This window comes from Hemitrygon akajei, chromosome 8 (assembly GCF_048418815.1).
Source record: "Hemitrygon akajei chromosome 8, sHemAka1.3, whole genome shotgun sequence".
Taxonomy (NCBI): Eukaryota; Metazoa; Chordata; class Chondrichthyes; order Myliobatiformes; family Dasyatidae; genus Hemitrygon; species Hemitrygon akajei.
The window spans coordinates 69,265,385-69,282,529 of record NC_133131.1 but is presented as its reverse complement, the minus strand read 5'-3'; the positions used below and the strand labels follow the sequence as shown (position 1 = coordinate 69,282,529).

The following is a 17,145-nucleotide window of genomic DNA, read 5'->3' as shown; positions in this document are numbered from 1 at the left end:
ATACAACCTTTATGGTAGATTCGGGTGCCGAAAGATCTAGCGTAATCCAGATACCTCCCGGCACCCGAACCGGAACAAAGGTAATGGGAGTATCCGGTATTGGAGGCAAAATAATATAAGTACCTGTTATAGAAAACGTGAAAATTGAACATGAGGATAGGGTAACGGGACAGGACCTACTTTTGTTACCCTCTGCGAGATTCAACCTGCTCGGGCGGGATCTGCAAGTCAGGCTAGGCATCGGGACTGTGCCCAGGAACGGGAAGATAATGGTACAGCTGTTTGCCCTCAGGGAAGAAGACGATAGGAAAATAAGCCCGGAGGTATGGTACCAGGAAGGGAACCGGGGGGGTTTGAACGTCCCCCCTTGCAAATCTCACTATTACCTAACAGTTCGCCAGTACGGAGAAAACAGTACCCTATTGCAATGGAAGGAAGAAAAGGGCTGCAGCCGGTGATTGAGGGATTGATACCTGACGGACTACTGGAGGAATGTATGTCACCGTATAATACCCCAATACTCCCGGTGCGCAAGCCAGATGGGACTTATCTGATGGTACAAGACCTGCAGGGCCTAAATGCAGTAGTCCAAACCCGATACCCGGTAGTGCCCAACCCTTACACACTGATGAGTAAGATCTCCCCTGACCATGAATGGTTCAGTGTAATAGATCTAAAAGACGCCTTCTGGAGTTGCCCGCTAGAAGAGAGCAGTCGTGACATGTTTGCGTTCGAATGGGAAAATCCTACGACGGGGCGGAAAAGACAACTCCGGTGGACGGTCCTGCCACAGGGGTTCACCGAATCACCTAACCTATTTGGGCAGGTCTCGGAGCAAGTACTAGCAGAATTCCAATGTGCTCCAGAGAGCCAACTGCTACAGTATGTGGACGATCTATTACTATCCGGGCCAACACAGGAAGGGGTGCAGGAAGACACCATCAGACTACTGAACTTCCTGGGGAAGCAGGGGCTACGTGTCTCAAAGAAAAAGTTACAATTTGTAGAAAAGGAAGTAAGGTACCTGGGACACCGGGTCAGTAAAGGACAGCGATGCATTACCCCAGAAAGGATAGCTGGAATAACGGGAATGTCACTACCACGTACCAAGAAGGAGATACGCACCAGTTAATTTGCGATGCACTTGATTTCGAATGGAAGTACCATACCCCGTGGCATCCCCAGAGTTCGGGAAGAGTAGAACGAATGAACAGCACCCTGAAGGCACAGCTAACCAAGTTGATGTTGGAAACCAAGCTATCATGGACCAAGTGTTTGCCGATCGTTCTCCTGAGAATACGAACTGCACCCCGCAAGGATATAGGAATATCTCCTTATGAGATGCTCTTTGGACTGCCATATTGGAATAAAATAGAGGGGTATCCCACACTACAGGGGGGTGATTTATTTGTAAAGAACAATTTACTGGCCTTGTCCCGTTCCTTTGCAGAACTACGGAAAAAGGGTCTCTTGGCCCAGACTCCGCCGCTCGACTTTGCTTTACATCAGATCGTGCCTGGAGATTGGGTTCTGGTAAGGACCTGGAAGCCGGAGAAGTTACAGCCACAGTGGGAAGGCCCTTTCCAGGTCCTGCTAACAACAGAGGCGGCTGTACGGACAAAAGAAAAAGGGTGGACACACGCATCCAGGGTAAAAGGACCGGTGAAGCCCGAAAGCCGCACTGAGTGGACCTGTGTTCCCGGTGAAGAACCGATGGTGGTGAGGCTAAAAAGGCAGCAAAAATGAACTCTATGTGTGACTGTAACATTATTGACTGTAATATATTTGATTCTATATGTCGGGGAAATTGAAGGGAAATGTGACGTGCAGAACCGTGGTACGAGTGGGGCAGAGGGTGTTCCCAGGATCATTTGTGTCCCACTCGCATGTGAATGATCAATGCTATGATCTAAGCAAGAGAGAAACATGTTGGGAGAATAGTAAACCTTATTACCAAGTCTATAATAAAGGATACATGGGACAGGGGGGGACCATGAGAAGTCTCAACTGTCCCAGGAAAGACCGGTGGTTGTGTATAAACAAGGGAGGGCAGTGGGACATCCCATCTACACTGGTTAAGGAACATGCAGATAAGGTAAAGGAGATTATAATACAGGATGAGAAGAAAAAGGAGGCGGAAGAGCGCGAGCAAAGGAAGGCGGCAGTGGTCTCCAAGGACACGTCTATATATCAGGAGATAGAGAGAGATATAGTCCTCCCCGATGTTAAAGAGAACCTCTTTATAGACTTAGCGACTCGGATTGCCACGAGCCTAAATGTGAGTGGTTGTTGGGTCTGTGGAGGACCGCACATGAGTGAACAGTGGCCGTGGAGGGGTGAGAGCTTGAGTGCGTGGGAATTGCTTGCGCACAATTGGACAAATGTCCCAGACCGGAAGAAGCAAAGGTGGAAATTGACCAATTACCCGGAGGGACAAGTATGTGTTGAAAGGAAGGGGAAAGTAAAGGTGGGAGAAAGTCCCTGCCGAAGCATTAAATTAGCAGAGGGAAGGTAATGTTACCTGGTGGCCAGAGGAGCCAGCATGGTACATAACCAGAGAACCGAATGGCAGTTGCGAGGCCGTAGGAAACGGCTCTAAATTCTGGAAGTGCAGCGGAACGAATCCGTACGAAGGGGTCCCCAGCGTCAGGGAAGTATGGAAGGAAGCAAAGAAAGGAGGATTTGCCCCGGAGGGGTTATTCTGGGTCTGCGGTAATCAGGCGTATACCAAACTACTGTGGGACTGGGCGGGTGTTTGCTTCCTGGGTCTCATAAGACCGGAGTTCTTCCTCCTGCCTCAGGAGGGTGACCGGAAGCTGGGAATTAAGCTGTTTGATTCATTAAGGAGAGAAACACGGGAGATAAAGGTGGGCGAGTGGGGTGATGAGTGGCCACCGGCTCGCATCATTGAATACTATGGGCCAGTGACCTGGGCCCAGGATGGGTCGTGGGGGTATCGCACTCCTGTCTACATGTTAAACCGAATTATTAGACTGCAGGCGGTGGTGGAAGTGATAACCAATCAAACGGCACTGGCATTGGAGCTGTTGGCAAAACAGCAGAGTCAGATGCGAACAGCAATATACCTGAACAGGCTGGCTGTGGATTACCTATTGGCCTCTGAAGGCGGGGTATGTGGGAAGTTCAATCTTACAAACTGTTGCCTTAAGATAGAAGACAGTGGAAAGGCCGTGTTAAAAATATCCGACAAAATTCGGAAGCTGGCCCACGTGCCAGTACAAACCTGGAGATCCCTGGGGAACATGAGTTGGCTAGACGGGCTACTAGGAGGGAGCTGGTGGCGTACCGCTCTCCTCGTAGCAGGCGGGGGTCTAATGATTCTCTTACTTTTGCCGTGTTTGATTCCTTGTATACGAACACTGATCAGGCGCAGTATATTCCAGCTCCAGGCAGTAGCGATATCCCATCATGGGACAAACGAGCTAAAACTTATGCTATTAAAGAAGAAGGTGGGCCCCCTGGGAGTGAGAGAAATGCTAGCTGAAACGCACATCTTAAAAAGAAAAAGGGTGGTATTTATTGTAAGATTCAAAATTAAGATGTGCGTTTCTGACAGGTCCGGGTTAAAGTCTAGGGACAAGTATGATTTAATAATGTTTAGGGACAACTGTGATTTAATTATGTCTGGGTTAAAGTCTGTAAACAAGTGTGATCTAATTATGAATGCAGAAGCCTTGACAAAATTAACTGTTTGTGGAATCATTGAAGTCCTGAGATATGGACTATTGTTTTACAGAAACGTGTAAAAAAACAACTCCAAATATGGAATGGGATAAGACTATGTACCTCCCGAGTCAGGGAGGAGGGGCGGTAAGGAAGAAGGATAAAACCTGCTGCCCTGTAAGGTTCAGGGTTCCCTTCTCTGAAGGGGCCCAGCTCTGCAGAACTGTTAATAAACTTTGTTTCCTTGAATTTGTCTTGAAGCCATTATTCGGGAGCGTGGCACGTTTCTGACAATATGGAATTTTACGTGCTAACATAGAGGACAATTCATATTTACAAAGTATAGATAATGCTGTCTTCGAAACCACCTGTAAACTTCACACTTCCATCCACAGCATCTGGGCTAGTATTCCAGTATTCACAGCTTTTAGGAACAGCATGGTTACGAATGAACTGGGTTCACAGCTTTTAGGAACAGCATGGTTACGAATGAACTGGGTTCACAGCTTTTAGGAACAGCATGGTTACGAATGAACTGGGTTCACAGCTTTTAGGAACAGCATGGTTACGAATGAACTGGGTTCACAGCTTTTAGGAACAGCATGGTTACGAATGAACTGGGTTCACAACTTTTAGGAACAGCATGGTTACGAATGAACTGGGTTCACAGCTTTTAGGAACAGCATGGTTACGAATGAACTGGGTTCACAGCTTTTAGGAACAGCATGGTTACGAATGAACTGGGTTCACAGCTTTTAGGAACAGCATGGTTACGAATGAACTGGGTTCACAGCTTTTAGGAACAGCATTGTTACGAATGAACTGGGTTCACAGCTTTTAGGAACAGCATTGTTACGAATGAACTGGGTTCACAGCTTTTAGGAACAGCATGGTTACGAATGAACTGGGTTCACAGCTTTTAGGAACAGCATGGTTACGAATGAACTGGGTTCACAGCTTTTAGGAACAGCATGGTTACGAATGAACTGGGTTCACAGCTTTTAGGAACAGCATTGTTACGAATGAACTGGGTTCACAGCTTTTAGGAACAGCATGGTTACGAATGAACTGGGTTCACAGCTTTTAGGAACAGCATTGTACGAATGAACTGGGTTCACAGCTTTTAGGAACAGCATGGTTACGAATGAACTGGGTTCACAGCTTTTAGGAACAGCATTGTTACGAATGAACTGGGTTCACAGCTTTTAGGAACAGCATGGTTACGAATGAACTGGGTTCACAGCTTTTAGGAACAGCATGGTTACAAATGAACTGGGTTCACAGCTTTTAGGAAATGCATTGTTATGAACTCAATCCACAGTACTTTGTCAAAGAATAGAAGACTGATTGCCAAAGCCATTTGCTAAGCGAGAATGATCTAAACCCCAAAATTCACTCCAACACTAGCTCATTCACATTTAAGATTGCTAATTGTGGTTGGAGTTATATATATAGATTCTAAACGATTTCCATTGACATAGTCATAGTCATGGAGTCACTTTGAACTCCCAAAGTGCTATTACCAGCAACATTACACAAACTTCAGTAAGGAGAGGTACAGGGCAGGGAGTAAACAGCTTGCTCACTGAAGCAGGAGTAAAGAGGCCGGGAGGTTTAGTGAGGGAATTAAAAATAAACTTTGTTGTAGTGAACAAGAATCCATGATTAGAAGAGATCCCAGAGAGATATAGGGGCTGAGGAAGATTGTACAGACTTAGAGGAGGAGTACAATCCAATGACTATGGACCAGTGAAAACAAAGACATTTACTTCATTAGGAGCCAGTGTTGTCCAACAAGAGGAGATGGACGCCAGATGCCAAAAAGAATAGAAGGAGAAGGGTCCTGGGTGAATTCGAGGTGATGGAAGATGAAAAATGCGGTCCTCAGCAGCAGTTTTGCTGAGGTTAGTACACAGTCAGGCTAAGATATAGAAGTTTGAACTTTGAACTTTCAACATCGAACCTTGAAATTGACATTGATGGCTCAGGTATGCAGTACAAATGTCAAGTCTGACCATTGAACTGCCTTCCTGAACACTGGATTTACACGTTAATGAAAACACTCCTCAAAGCCCAAGCTTAGTTAAGCTTCACACACAAAACGCTGGAGGAACTCAGCAGGCCAGGCAGTAACTATAGAAAAGAGTACAGTCAATGTTTTGAGCAAAAATCCTTTGGCAGGACTGGAGAGAAAAATGATGAGGACTCAGAGTAACAAAGTGAGGGGAGGAGAGGAAGAAACACAAGGTGATGGGTGAAACCCAGATGGGGAAGAGGGGAATTAAAGAGCTGAAAAGTTGATAGATGAAAGAGATACAGGGTTGGAGAAGAGGGAACCTGATAGGAGAGGACAGAAGGCCATGGAAGAAAACAAGGGGAAGGAGCAATAGAGGGAAGTGTTGAGCAGGCAAGGAGACAAGGTGAGGGAGAGGAATGGGAAATGGTGAATGGGAGGGTGCATTACCGGAAGTTAGAGAAATCAATGTTCATGCCATCAGGTTGGAGGCTACCGAGATGGAATATAAGGTGTTGCTCTTTCAAACTGAGTGTGGCCTTATCGCGACAGTAGAGGAGATCATGGACTGACATGTCGGAATAGGAATGGGAAGTGGAATTAAAATGGAGATCCCACTTTTTCTGGCAGAAGGAGTGTAGGTGCTTGGCGAAGCCGCCTACCAATCTGTGCCGGGTCTCACCGATATAAGGGAGGCCACACTGTAAACACCAGACAGAGTAGATGACCCCAACAGACTCACAGGTGAAGTGTTGCCTCACCTGGAAGAACAGATTGGGGCCCTGAATTGCAGTAAGGGAGGAGGTGCAGGGACAGGTGTAGTACTTGTTCCGTTTGCTAGGATTAAGTGCCAGGAGGGAGATCAGTGGGGAATGAGCAATGGAGGGAGATCAGTGGGGAATGAGCAATGGAGGGAGATCAGTGGGGAATGGACAATGGACGGAGATCAGTGGGGAATGGACAATGGAGGGAGATCAGTGGGGAATGAGCAATGGAGGGAGATCAGTGGGGAATGGACAATGGAGGGAGATCAGTGTGGAATGGACAATGGAGGGAGATCAGTGGGGAATGGACAATGGAGGGATATCAGTGTGGAATGGACAATGGAGGGAGATCAGTGGGGAATGAGCAATGGAGTGAGATCAGTGTGAAATGGACAATGGAGGGAGATCAGTGGGGAATGGACAATGGAGAGAGATCAGTGTGGAATGGACAATGGAGGGAGATCAGTGGGGAATGAGCAATGGAGGGAGATCAGTGGGGAATGGACAATGGAGGGAGATCAGTGTGGAATGGACAATGGACGGAGATCAGTGGGGAATGGACAATGGAGGGAGATCAGTGGGGAATGAGCAATGGAGGGAGATCAGTGGGGAATGGACAATGGAGGGAGATCAGTGTGGAATGGACAATGGAGGGAGATCAGTGGGGAATGGACAATGGAGGGAGATCAGTGGAGAATGAGCAATGGAGGGAGATCAGTGGGGAATGGACAATGGAGGGAGATCAGTGGGGAATGGACAATGGAGAGAGATCAGTGGGGAATGGACAATGGAGGGAGATCAGTGTGGAATGGACAATGGAGGGAGATCAGTGGGGAATGGACAATGGAGGGATATCAGTGTGGAATGGACAATGGAGGGAGATCAGTGGGGAATGAGCAATGGAGTGAGATCAGTGTGAAATGGACAATGGAGGGAGATCAGTGGGGAATGGACAATGGAGAGAGATCAGTGTGGAATGGACAATGGAGGGAGATCAGTGGGGAATGAGCAATGGAGGGAGATCAGTGGGGAATGGACAATGGAGGGAGATCAGTGTGGAATGGACAATGGACGGAGATCAGTGGGGAATGGACAATGGAGGGAGATCAGTGGGGAATGAGCAATGGAGGGAGATCAGTGGGGAATGGACAATGGAGGGAGATCAGTGTGGAATGGACAATGGAGGGAGATCAGTGGGGAATGGACAATGGAGGGAGATCAGTGGAGAATGAGCAATGGAGGGAGATCAGTGGGGAATGGACAATGGAGGGAGATCAGTGGGGAATGGACAATGGAGGGAGATCAGTGTGGAATGGACAATGGAGAGAGATCAGTGGGGAATGGACAATGGAGGGAGATCAGTGGGGAATGAGCAATGGAGGGAGATCAGTGTGGAATGAGCAATGGAGGGAGATCAGTGGGGAATGGACAATGGAGGGAGATCAGTGGGGAATGAGCAATGGAGGGAGATCAGTGGGGAATGGACAATGGAGGGAGAACAGTGGGGAATGGACAATGGAGGGAGATCAGTGGGGAATGAGCAATGGAGGGAGATCAGTGGGGAATGGACAATGGAGGGAGATCAGTGTGGAATGGACAATGGAGGGAGATCAGTGGGGAATGGACAATGGAGGGAGATCAGTGGGGAATGAGCAATGGAGGGAGATCAGTGGGGAATGGACAATGGAGGGAGATCAGTGTGGAATGAGCAATGGAGGGAGATCAGTGGGGAATGGACAATGGAGAGAGATCAGTGGGGAATGGACAATGGAGGGAGATCAGTGTGGAATGGACAATGGAGTGAGAACAGTGGGGAATGGACAATGGAGGGAGATCAGTGGGGAATGAGCAATGGAGGGAGATCAGTATGGAATGGACAATGGAGGGAGATCAGTGGGGAATGGACAATGGAGGGAGATCAGTGTGGAATGGACAATGGAGGGAGATCAGTGGGGAATAAGCAATGGAGTGAGATCAGTGTGGAATTGACAATGGAGGGAGATCAGTGGGGAATGAGCAATGGAGTGAGATCAGTGTGAAATGGACAATGGAGGGAGATCAGTGGGGAATGGACAATGGAGGGAGATCAGTGTTGAATGGACAATGGAGGGAGATCAGTGGGAAATGAGCAATGGAGGGAGATCAGTGTGGAATGGACAATGGAGGGAGATCAGTGGGGAATGGACAATGGAGGGAGATCAGTGTGGAATGAGCAATGGAGGGAGATCAGTGTGGATTGGACAATGGAGGGAGATCAGTGTGGAATGGCCAATGGAGAGAGATCAGTGGGGAATGGACAATGGAGGGAGATCAGTGGGGAATGAGCAATGGAGGGAGATCAGTGGGGAATGGACAATGGAGGGAGATCAGTGTGGAATGGACAATGGAGGGAGATCAGTGGGGAATGGACAATGGAGTGAGATCAGTGGGGAATGAGCAATGGAGAGAGATCAGTGGGGAATGAGCAATGGAGGGAGATTAGTGTGGAATGGACAATGGAGGGAGATCAGTGGGGAATGGACAATGGAGGGAGATCAGTGGAGAATGAGCAATGGAGGGAGATCAGTGGGGAATGGACAATGGAGGGAGATCAGTGGGGAATGGACAATGGAGGGAGATCAGTGTGGAATGGACAATGGAGAGAGATCAGTGGGGAATGAGCAATGGAGGGAGATCAGTGTGGAATGAGCAATGGAGGGAGATCAGTGGGGAATGGACAATGGAGGGAGATTAGTGGGGAATGAGCAATGGAGGGAGATCAGTGGGGAATGGACAATGGAAGGAGATCAGTGGGGAATGGACAATGGAAGGAGAACAGTGGGGAATGGACAATGGAGGGAGATCAGAGGGGAATGAGCAATGGAGGGAGATCAGTGGGGAATGGACAATGGAGGGAGATCAGTGTGGAATGGACAATGGAGAGAGATCAGTGGGGAATGAGCAATGGAGGGAGATCAGTGTGGAATGAGCAATGGAGGGAGATCAGTGGGGAATGGACAATGGAGGGAGATTAGTGGGGAATGAGCAATGGAGGGAGATCAGTGGGGAATGGACAATGGAAGGAGAACAGTGGGGAATGGACAATGGAGGGAGATCAGAGGGGAATGAGCAATGGAGGGAGATCAGTGGGGAATGGACAATGGAGGGAGATCAGTGTGGAATGGACAATGGACGGATATGTGGGGAATGGACAATGGAGGGAGATCAGTGGGGAATGAGCAATGGAGGGAGATCAGTGGGGAATGAGCAATGGAGGGAGATCAGTGGGGAATGGACAATGGGGGGAGATCAGTGTGGAATGAGCAATGGAGGGAGATCAGTGGGGAATGGACAATGGAGAGAGATCAGTGGGGAATGGACAATGGAGGGAGTTCAGTGTGGAATGGACAATGGAGAGAGATCAGTGGGAAATGGACAATGGAGAGAGATCAGTGGGGAATGAGCAATGGAGGGAGATCAGTGGGGAATGGACAATGGAGGGAGATCAGTGGGGAATGGACAATGGAGGGAGATCAGTGTGGAATGGACAATGGAGGGAGAACAGTGGGGAATGGACAATGGAGGGAGATCAGTGGGGAATGAGCAATGGAGGGAGATCAGTATGGAATGGACAATGGAGGGAGATCAGTGGGGAATGGACAATGGAGGGAGATCAGTGTGGAATGGACAATGGAGGGAGATCAGTGGGGAATGGACAATGGAGGGAGATCAGTGTGGAATGAGCAATGGAGGGAGATCAGTGGGGAATGGACAATGGAGAGAGATCAGTGGGGAATGGACAATGGAGGGAGATCAGTGTGGAATGGACAATGGAGAGAGATCAGTGGGGAATGGACAATGGAGAGAGATCAGTGGGGAATGAGCAATGGAGGGAGATCAGTGGGGAATGGACCATGGAGGGAGATCAGTGGGGAATGGACAATGGAGGGAGATCAGTGTGGAATGGACAATGGAGGGAGATCAGTGGGGAATGGACAATGGAGGGAGATCAGTGTGGAATGGACAATGGAGGGAGATCAGTGGGGAATGGACAATGGAGGGAGATCAGTGTGGAATGGACAATGGAGGGAGATCAGTGGGGAAAGAGCAATGGAGTGAGATCAGTGTGAAATGGACAATGGAGGGAGAACAGTGGGGAATGGACAATGGAGGGAGATCAGTGTGGAATGGACAATGGACGGAGATCAGTGGGGAATGGACAATGGAGGGAGATCAGTGGGGAATGAGCAATGGAGGGAGTTCAGTGGGGAATGAGCAATGGAGGGAGATCAATGGGGAATGGACAATGGAGGGAGATCAGTGTGGAATGAGCAATGGAGGGAGATCAGTGGGGAATGGACAATGGAGAGAGATCAGTGGGGAATGGACAATGGAGGGAGTTCAGTGTGGAATGGACAATGGAGAGAGATCAGTGGGAAATGGACAATGGAGAGAGATCAGTGGGGAATGAGCAATGGAGGGAGATCAGTGGGGAATGAGCAATGGAGGGAGATCAGTGGGGAATGGACAATGGAGGGAGATCAGTGTGGAATGAGCAATGGAGGGAGATCAGTGGGGAATGGACAATGGAGAGAGATCAGTGGGGAATGAGCAATGGAGGGAGATCAGTGGGGAATGAGCAATGGAGGGAGATCAGTGGGGAATGGACAATGGAGGGAGATCAGTGTGGAATGAGCAATGGAGGGAGATCAGTGGGGAATGGACAATGGAGGGAGATCAGTGTGGAATGAGCAATGGAGGGAGATCAGTGGGGAATGGACAATGGAGAGAGATCAGTGGGGAATGAGCAATGGAGGGAGATCAGTGGGGAATGAGCAATGGAGGGAGATCAGTGGGGAATGGACAATGGAGGGAGATCAGTGTGGAATGAGCAATGGAGGGAGATCAGTGGGGAATGGACAATGGAGAGAGATCAGTGTGGAATGAGCAATGGAGGGAGATCAGTGGGGAATGGACAATGGAGAGAGATCAGTGGGGAATGAGCAATGGAGGGAGATCAGTGGGGAATGAGCAATGGAGGGAGATCAGTGGGGAATGGACAATGGAGGGAGATCAGTGTGGAATGAGCAATGGAGGGAGATCAGTGGGGAATGGACAATGGAGAGAGATCAGTGGGGAATGGACAATGGAGGGAGTTCAGTGTGGAATGGACAATGGAGAGAGATCAGTGGGAAATGGACAATGGAGAGAGATCAGTGGGGAATGAGCAATGGAGGGAGATCAGTGGGGAATGGACAATTGAGGGAGATCAGTGTGGAATGAGCAATGGAGGGAGATCAGTGGGGAATGGACAATGGAGAGAGATCAGTGGGGAATGGACAATGGAGGGAGATCAGTGTGGAATGGACAATGGAGAGAGATCAGTGGGGAATGGACAATGGAGAGAGATCAGTGGGGAATGGACAATGGAGGGAGATCAGTGTGGAATGGACAATGGAGGGAGATCAGTGGGGAATGGACAATGGAGTGAGATCAGTGGGGAATGAGCAATGGAGAGAGATCAGTGGGGAATGAGCAATGGAGGGAGATCAGTGTGGAATGGACAATGGAGGGAGATCAGTGGGGAATGGACAATGGAGGGAGATCAGTGGAGAATGAGCAATGGAGGGAGATCAGTGGGGAATGGACAATGGAGGGAGATCAGTGGGGAATGGACAATGGAGGGAGATCAGTGTGGAATGGACAATGGAGAGAGATCAGTGGGGAATGGACAATGGAGGGAGATCAGTGGGGAATGAGCAATGGAGGGAGATCAGTGTGGAATGAGCAATGGAGGGAGATCAGTGGGGAATGGACAATGGAAGGAGAACAGTGGGGAATGGACAATGGAGGGAGATCAGAGGGGAATGAGCAATGGAGGGAGATCAGTGGGGAATGGACAATGGAGGGAGATCAGTGTGGAATGGACAATGGACGGAGGTCAGTGGGGAATGGACAATGGAGGGAGATCAGTGGGGAATGAGCAATGGAGGGAGATCAGTGGGGAATGAGCAATGGAGGGAGATCAGTGGGGAATGGACAATGGAGGGAGATCAGTGTGGAATGAGCAATGGAGGGAGATCAGTAGGGAATGGACAATGGAGAGAGATCAGTGGGGAATGGACAATGGAGGGAGTTCAGTGTGGAATGGACAATGGAGAGAGATCAGTGGGAAATGGACAATGGAGAGAGATCAGTGGGGAATGAGCAATGGAGGGAGATCATTGGGGAATGGACAATGGAGGGAGATCATTGGGGAATGGACAATGGAGGGAGATCAGTGTGGAATGGACAATGGAGGGAGATCAGTGGGGAATGAGCAATGGAGGGAGATCATTGGGGAATGGACAATGGAGGGAGATCAGTGTGGAATGGACAATGGAGGGAGATCAGTGGGGAATGAGCAATGGAGTGAGATCAGTGGGGGAATGAGCAATGGAGTGAGATCAGTGTGGAATTGACAATGGAGGGAGATCAGTGGGGAATGGACAATGGAGGGAGATCAGTGTGGAATGAGCAATGGAGGGAGATCAGTGGGGAATGGACAATGGAGAGAGATCAGTGGGGAATGGACAATGGAGGGAGATCAGTGTGGAATGGACAATGGAGAGAGATCAGCGGGGAATGGACAATGGAGAGAGATCAGTGGGGAATGAGCAATGGAGGGAGATCAGTGGGGAATGAGCAATGGAGGGAGATCAGTGGGGAATGGACAATGGAGGGAGATCAGTGTGGAATGGACAATGGAGGGAGATCAGTGCGGAATGGACAATGGAGGGAGATCAGTGTGGAATGGACAATGGAGAGAGATCAGTGGGGAATGGACAATGGAGAGAGATCAGTGGGGAATGAGCAATGGAGGGAGATCAGTGGGGAATGGACAATGGAGGGAGATCAGTGGGGAATGGACAATGGAGAGAGATCAGTGTGGAATGGACAATGGAGGGAGAACAGTGGGGAATGGACAATGGAGGGAGATCAGTGGGGAATGAGCAATGGAGGGAGATCAGTATGGAATGGACAATGGAGGGAGATCAGTGGGGAATTGACAATGGAGGGAGATCAGTGGGGAATGGACAATGGAGAGAGATCAGTGGGGAATGGACAATGGAGGGAGTTCAGTGTGGAATGGACAATGGAGAGAGATCAGTGGGAAATGGACAATGGAGAGAGATCAGTGGGGAATGAGCAATGGAGGGAGATCAGTGGGGAATGGACAATGGAGGGAGATCAGTGGGGAATGGACAATGGAGGGAGATCAGTGTGGAATGGACAATGGAGGGAGATCAGTGGGGAATGAGCAATGGAGGGAGATCAGTATGGAATGGAAAATGGAGGGAGATCAGTGGGGAATGGACAATGGAGGGAGATCAGTGTGGAATGGACAATGGAGGGAGATCAGTGGGGGAATGAGCAATGAAGTGAGATCAGTGTGGAATTGACAATGGAGGGAGATCAGTGGGGAATGGACAATGGAGGGAGATCAGTGTGGAATGAGCAATGGAGGGAGATCAGTGGGGAATGGACAATGGAGAGAGATCAGTGGGGAATGGACAATGGAGGGAGATCAGTGTGGAATGGACAATGGAGAGAGATCAGTGGGGAATGGACAATGGAGAGAGATCAGTGGGGAATGAGCAATGGAGGGAGATCAGTGGGGAATGAGCAATGGAGGGAGATCAGTGGGGAATGGACAATGGAGGGAGATCAGTGGGGAATGGACAATGTAGGGAGATCAGTGTGGAATGGACAATGGAGAGAGATCAGTGGGGAATGGACAATGGAGGGAGATCAGTGGGGAATGAGCAATGGAGGGAGATCAGTGGGGAATGGACAATGGAGGGAGATCAGTGTGGAATGGACAATGGAGGGAGATCAGTGGGGAATGTACAATGGAGGGAGATCAGTGGGGAATGAGCAATGGAGGGAGATCAGTGGGGAATGAGCAATGGAAGGAGATCAGTGGGGAATGGACAATGGAGGGAGATCAGTGGGGAATGAGCAATGGAGGGAGATCAGTGGGGAATGGACAATGGAGAGAGATCAGTGGGGAATGAGCAATGGAGGGAGATCAGTGGGGAATGGACAATGGAGGGAGATCAGTGTGGAATGGACAATGGAGGGTGATCAGTGGGGAATGGACAATGGAGGGAGATCAGTGGGGAATGAGCAATGGAAGGAGATCAGTGGGGAATGGACAATGGAGGGAGATCAGTGTGGAATGGACAATGGAGGGTGATCAGTGGGGAATGAGCAATGGAGGGAGATCAGTGGGGAATGAGCAATGGAAGGAGATCAGTGGGGAATGGACAATGGAGGGAGATCAGTGTGGAATGAGCAATGGAGGGAGATCAGTGGGGAATGGACAATGGAGGGAGATCAGTGGGGAATGAGCAATGGAGGGAGATCAGTGGGGAATTTTCAATGGAGGGAGAACAGTGGGGAATGGACAATGGAGGGAGATCAGTGGGGAATGAGCAATGGAGGGAGATCAGTGGGGAATGGACAATGGAGGGAGATCAGTGTGGAATGGACAATGGAGGGTGATCAGTGTGGAATGAGCAATGGAGGGCGATCAGTGGGGAATGAGCAATGGAAGGAGATCAGTGGGGAATGGACAATGGAGGGAGATCAGTGGGGAATTGACAATGGAGGGAGATCAGTGGGGAATGGACAATGGAGAGAGATCAGTGGGGAATGGACAATGGAGGGAGATCAGTGGGGAATGGACAATGGAGAGAGATCAGTGGGGAATGGACAATGGAGGGAGTTCAGTGGGGAATTGACAATGGAGGGAGATCAGTGGGGAATGGACAATGGAGAGAGATCAGTGGGGAATGGACAATGGAGGGAGTTCAGTGTGGAATGGACAATGGAGAGAGATCAGTGGGAAATGGACAATGGAGAGAGATCAGTGGGGAATGAGCAATGGAGGGAGATCAGTGGGGAATGGACAATGGAGGGAGATCAGTGGGGAATGGACAATGGAGAGAGATCAGTGGGGAATGGACAATGGAGGGAGATCAGTGGGGAATGGACAATGGAGAGAGATCAGTGGGGAATGGACAATGGAGGGAGTTCAGTGGGGAATTGACAATGGAGGGAGATCAGTGGGGAATGGACAATGGAGAGAGATCAGTGGGGAATGGACAATGGAGGGAGTTCAGTGTGGAATGGACAATGGAGAGAGATCAGTGGGAAATGGACAATGGAGAGAGATCAGTGGGGAATGAGCAATGGAGGGAGATCAGTGGGGAATGGACAATGGAGGGAGATCAGTGGGGAATGGACAATGGAGGGAGATCAGTGTGGAATGGACAATGGAGGGAGATCAGTGGGGAATGAGCAATGGAGGGAGATCAGTATGGAATGGAAAATGGAGGGAGATCAGTGGGGAATGGACAATGGAGGGAGATCAGTGTGGAATGGACAATGGAGGGAGATCAGTGGGGGAATGAGCAATGGAGTGAGATCAGTGTGGAATTGACAATGGAGGGAGATCAGTGGGGAATGGACAATGGAGGGAGATCAGTGTGGAATGAGCAATGGAGGGAGATCAGTGGGGAATGGACAATGGAGAGAGATCAGTGGGGAATGGACAATGGAGGGAGATCAGTGTGGAATGGACAATGGAGAGAGATCAGTGGGGAATGGACAATGGAGAGAGATCAGTGGGGAATGAGCAATGGAGGGAGATCAGTGGGGAATGAGCAATGGAGGGAGATCAGTGGGGAATGGACAATGGAGGGAGATCAGTGGGGAATGGACAATGTAGGGAGATCAGTGTGGAATGGACAATGGAGAGAGATCAGTGGGGAATGGACAATGGAGGGAGATCAGTGGGGAATGAGCAATGGAGGGAGATCAGTGGGGAATGGACAATGGAGGGAGATCAGTGTGGAATGGACAATGGAGGGAGATCAGTGGGGAATGTACAATGGAGGGAGATCAGTGGGGAATGAGCAATGGAGGGAGATCAGTGGGGAATGAGCAATGGAAGGAGATCAGTGGGGAATGGACAATGGAGGGAGATCAGTGGGGAATGAGCAATGGAGGGAGATCAGTGGGGAATGGACAATGGAGAGAGATCAGTGGGGAATGAGCAATGGAGGGAGATCAGTGGGGAATGGACAATGGAGGGAGATCAGTGTGGAATGGACAATGGAGGGTGATCAGTGGGGAATGGACAATGGAGGGAGATCAGTGGGGAATGAGCAATGGAAGGAGATCAGTGGGGAATGGACAATGGAGGGAGATCAGTGTGGAATGGACAATGGAGGGTGATCAGTGGGGAATGAGCAATGGAGGGAGATCAGTGGGGAATGAGCAATGGAAGGAGATCAGTGGGGAATGGACAATGGAGGGAGATCAGTGTGGAATGAGCAATGGAGGGAGATCAGTGGGGAATGGACAATGGAGGGAGATCAGTGGGGAATGAGCAATGGAGGGAGATCAGTGGGGAATTTTCAATGGAGGGAGAACAGTGGGGAATGGACAATGGAGGGAGATCAGTGGGGAATGAGCAATGGAGGGAGATCAGTGGGGAATGGACAATGGAGGGAGATCAGTGTGGAATGGACAATGGAGGGTGATCAGTGTGGAATGAGCAATGGAGGGCGATCAGTGGGGAATGAGCAATGGAAGGAGATCAGTGGGGAATGGACAATGGAGGGAGATCAGTGTGGAATGAGCAATGGAGGGAGA

General features: G+C 49.5%; 1 protein-coding gene across 1 annotated transcript in view; it reads right to left on the bottom strand.

Moving 5' to 3' along the window:
- The window catches only part of LOC140731960 (peptidyl-prolyl cis-trans isomerase FKBP5-like), a 266,947-nt gene that overhangs the window by 19,753 nt on the left and 230,049 nt on the right, over positions 1–17,145 (bottom strand). The window lies entirely within an intron of this gene.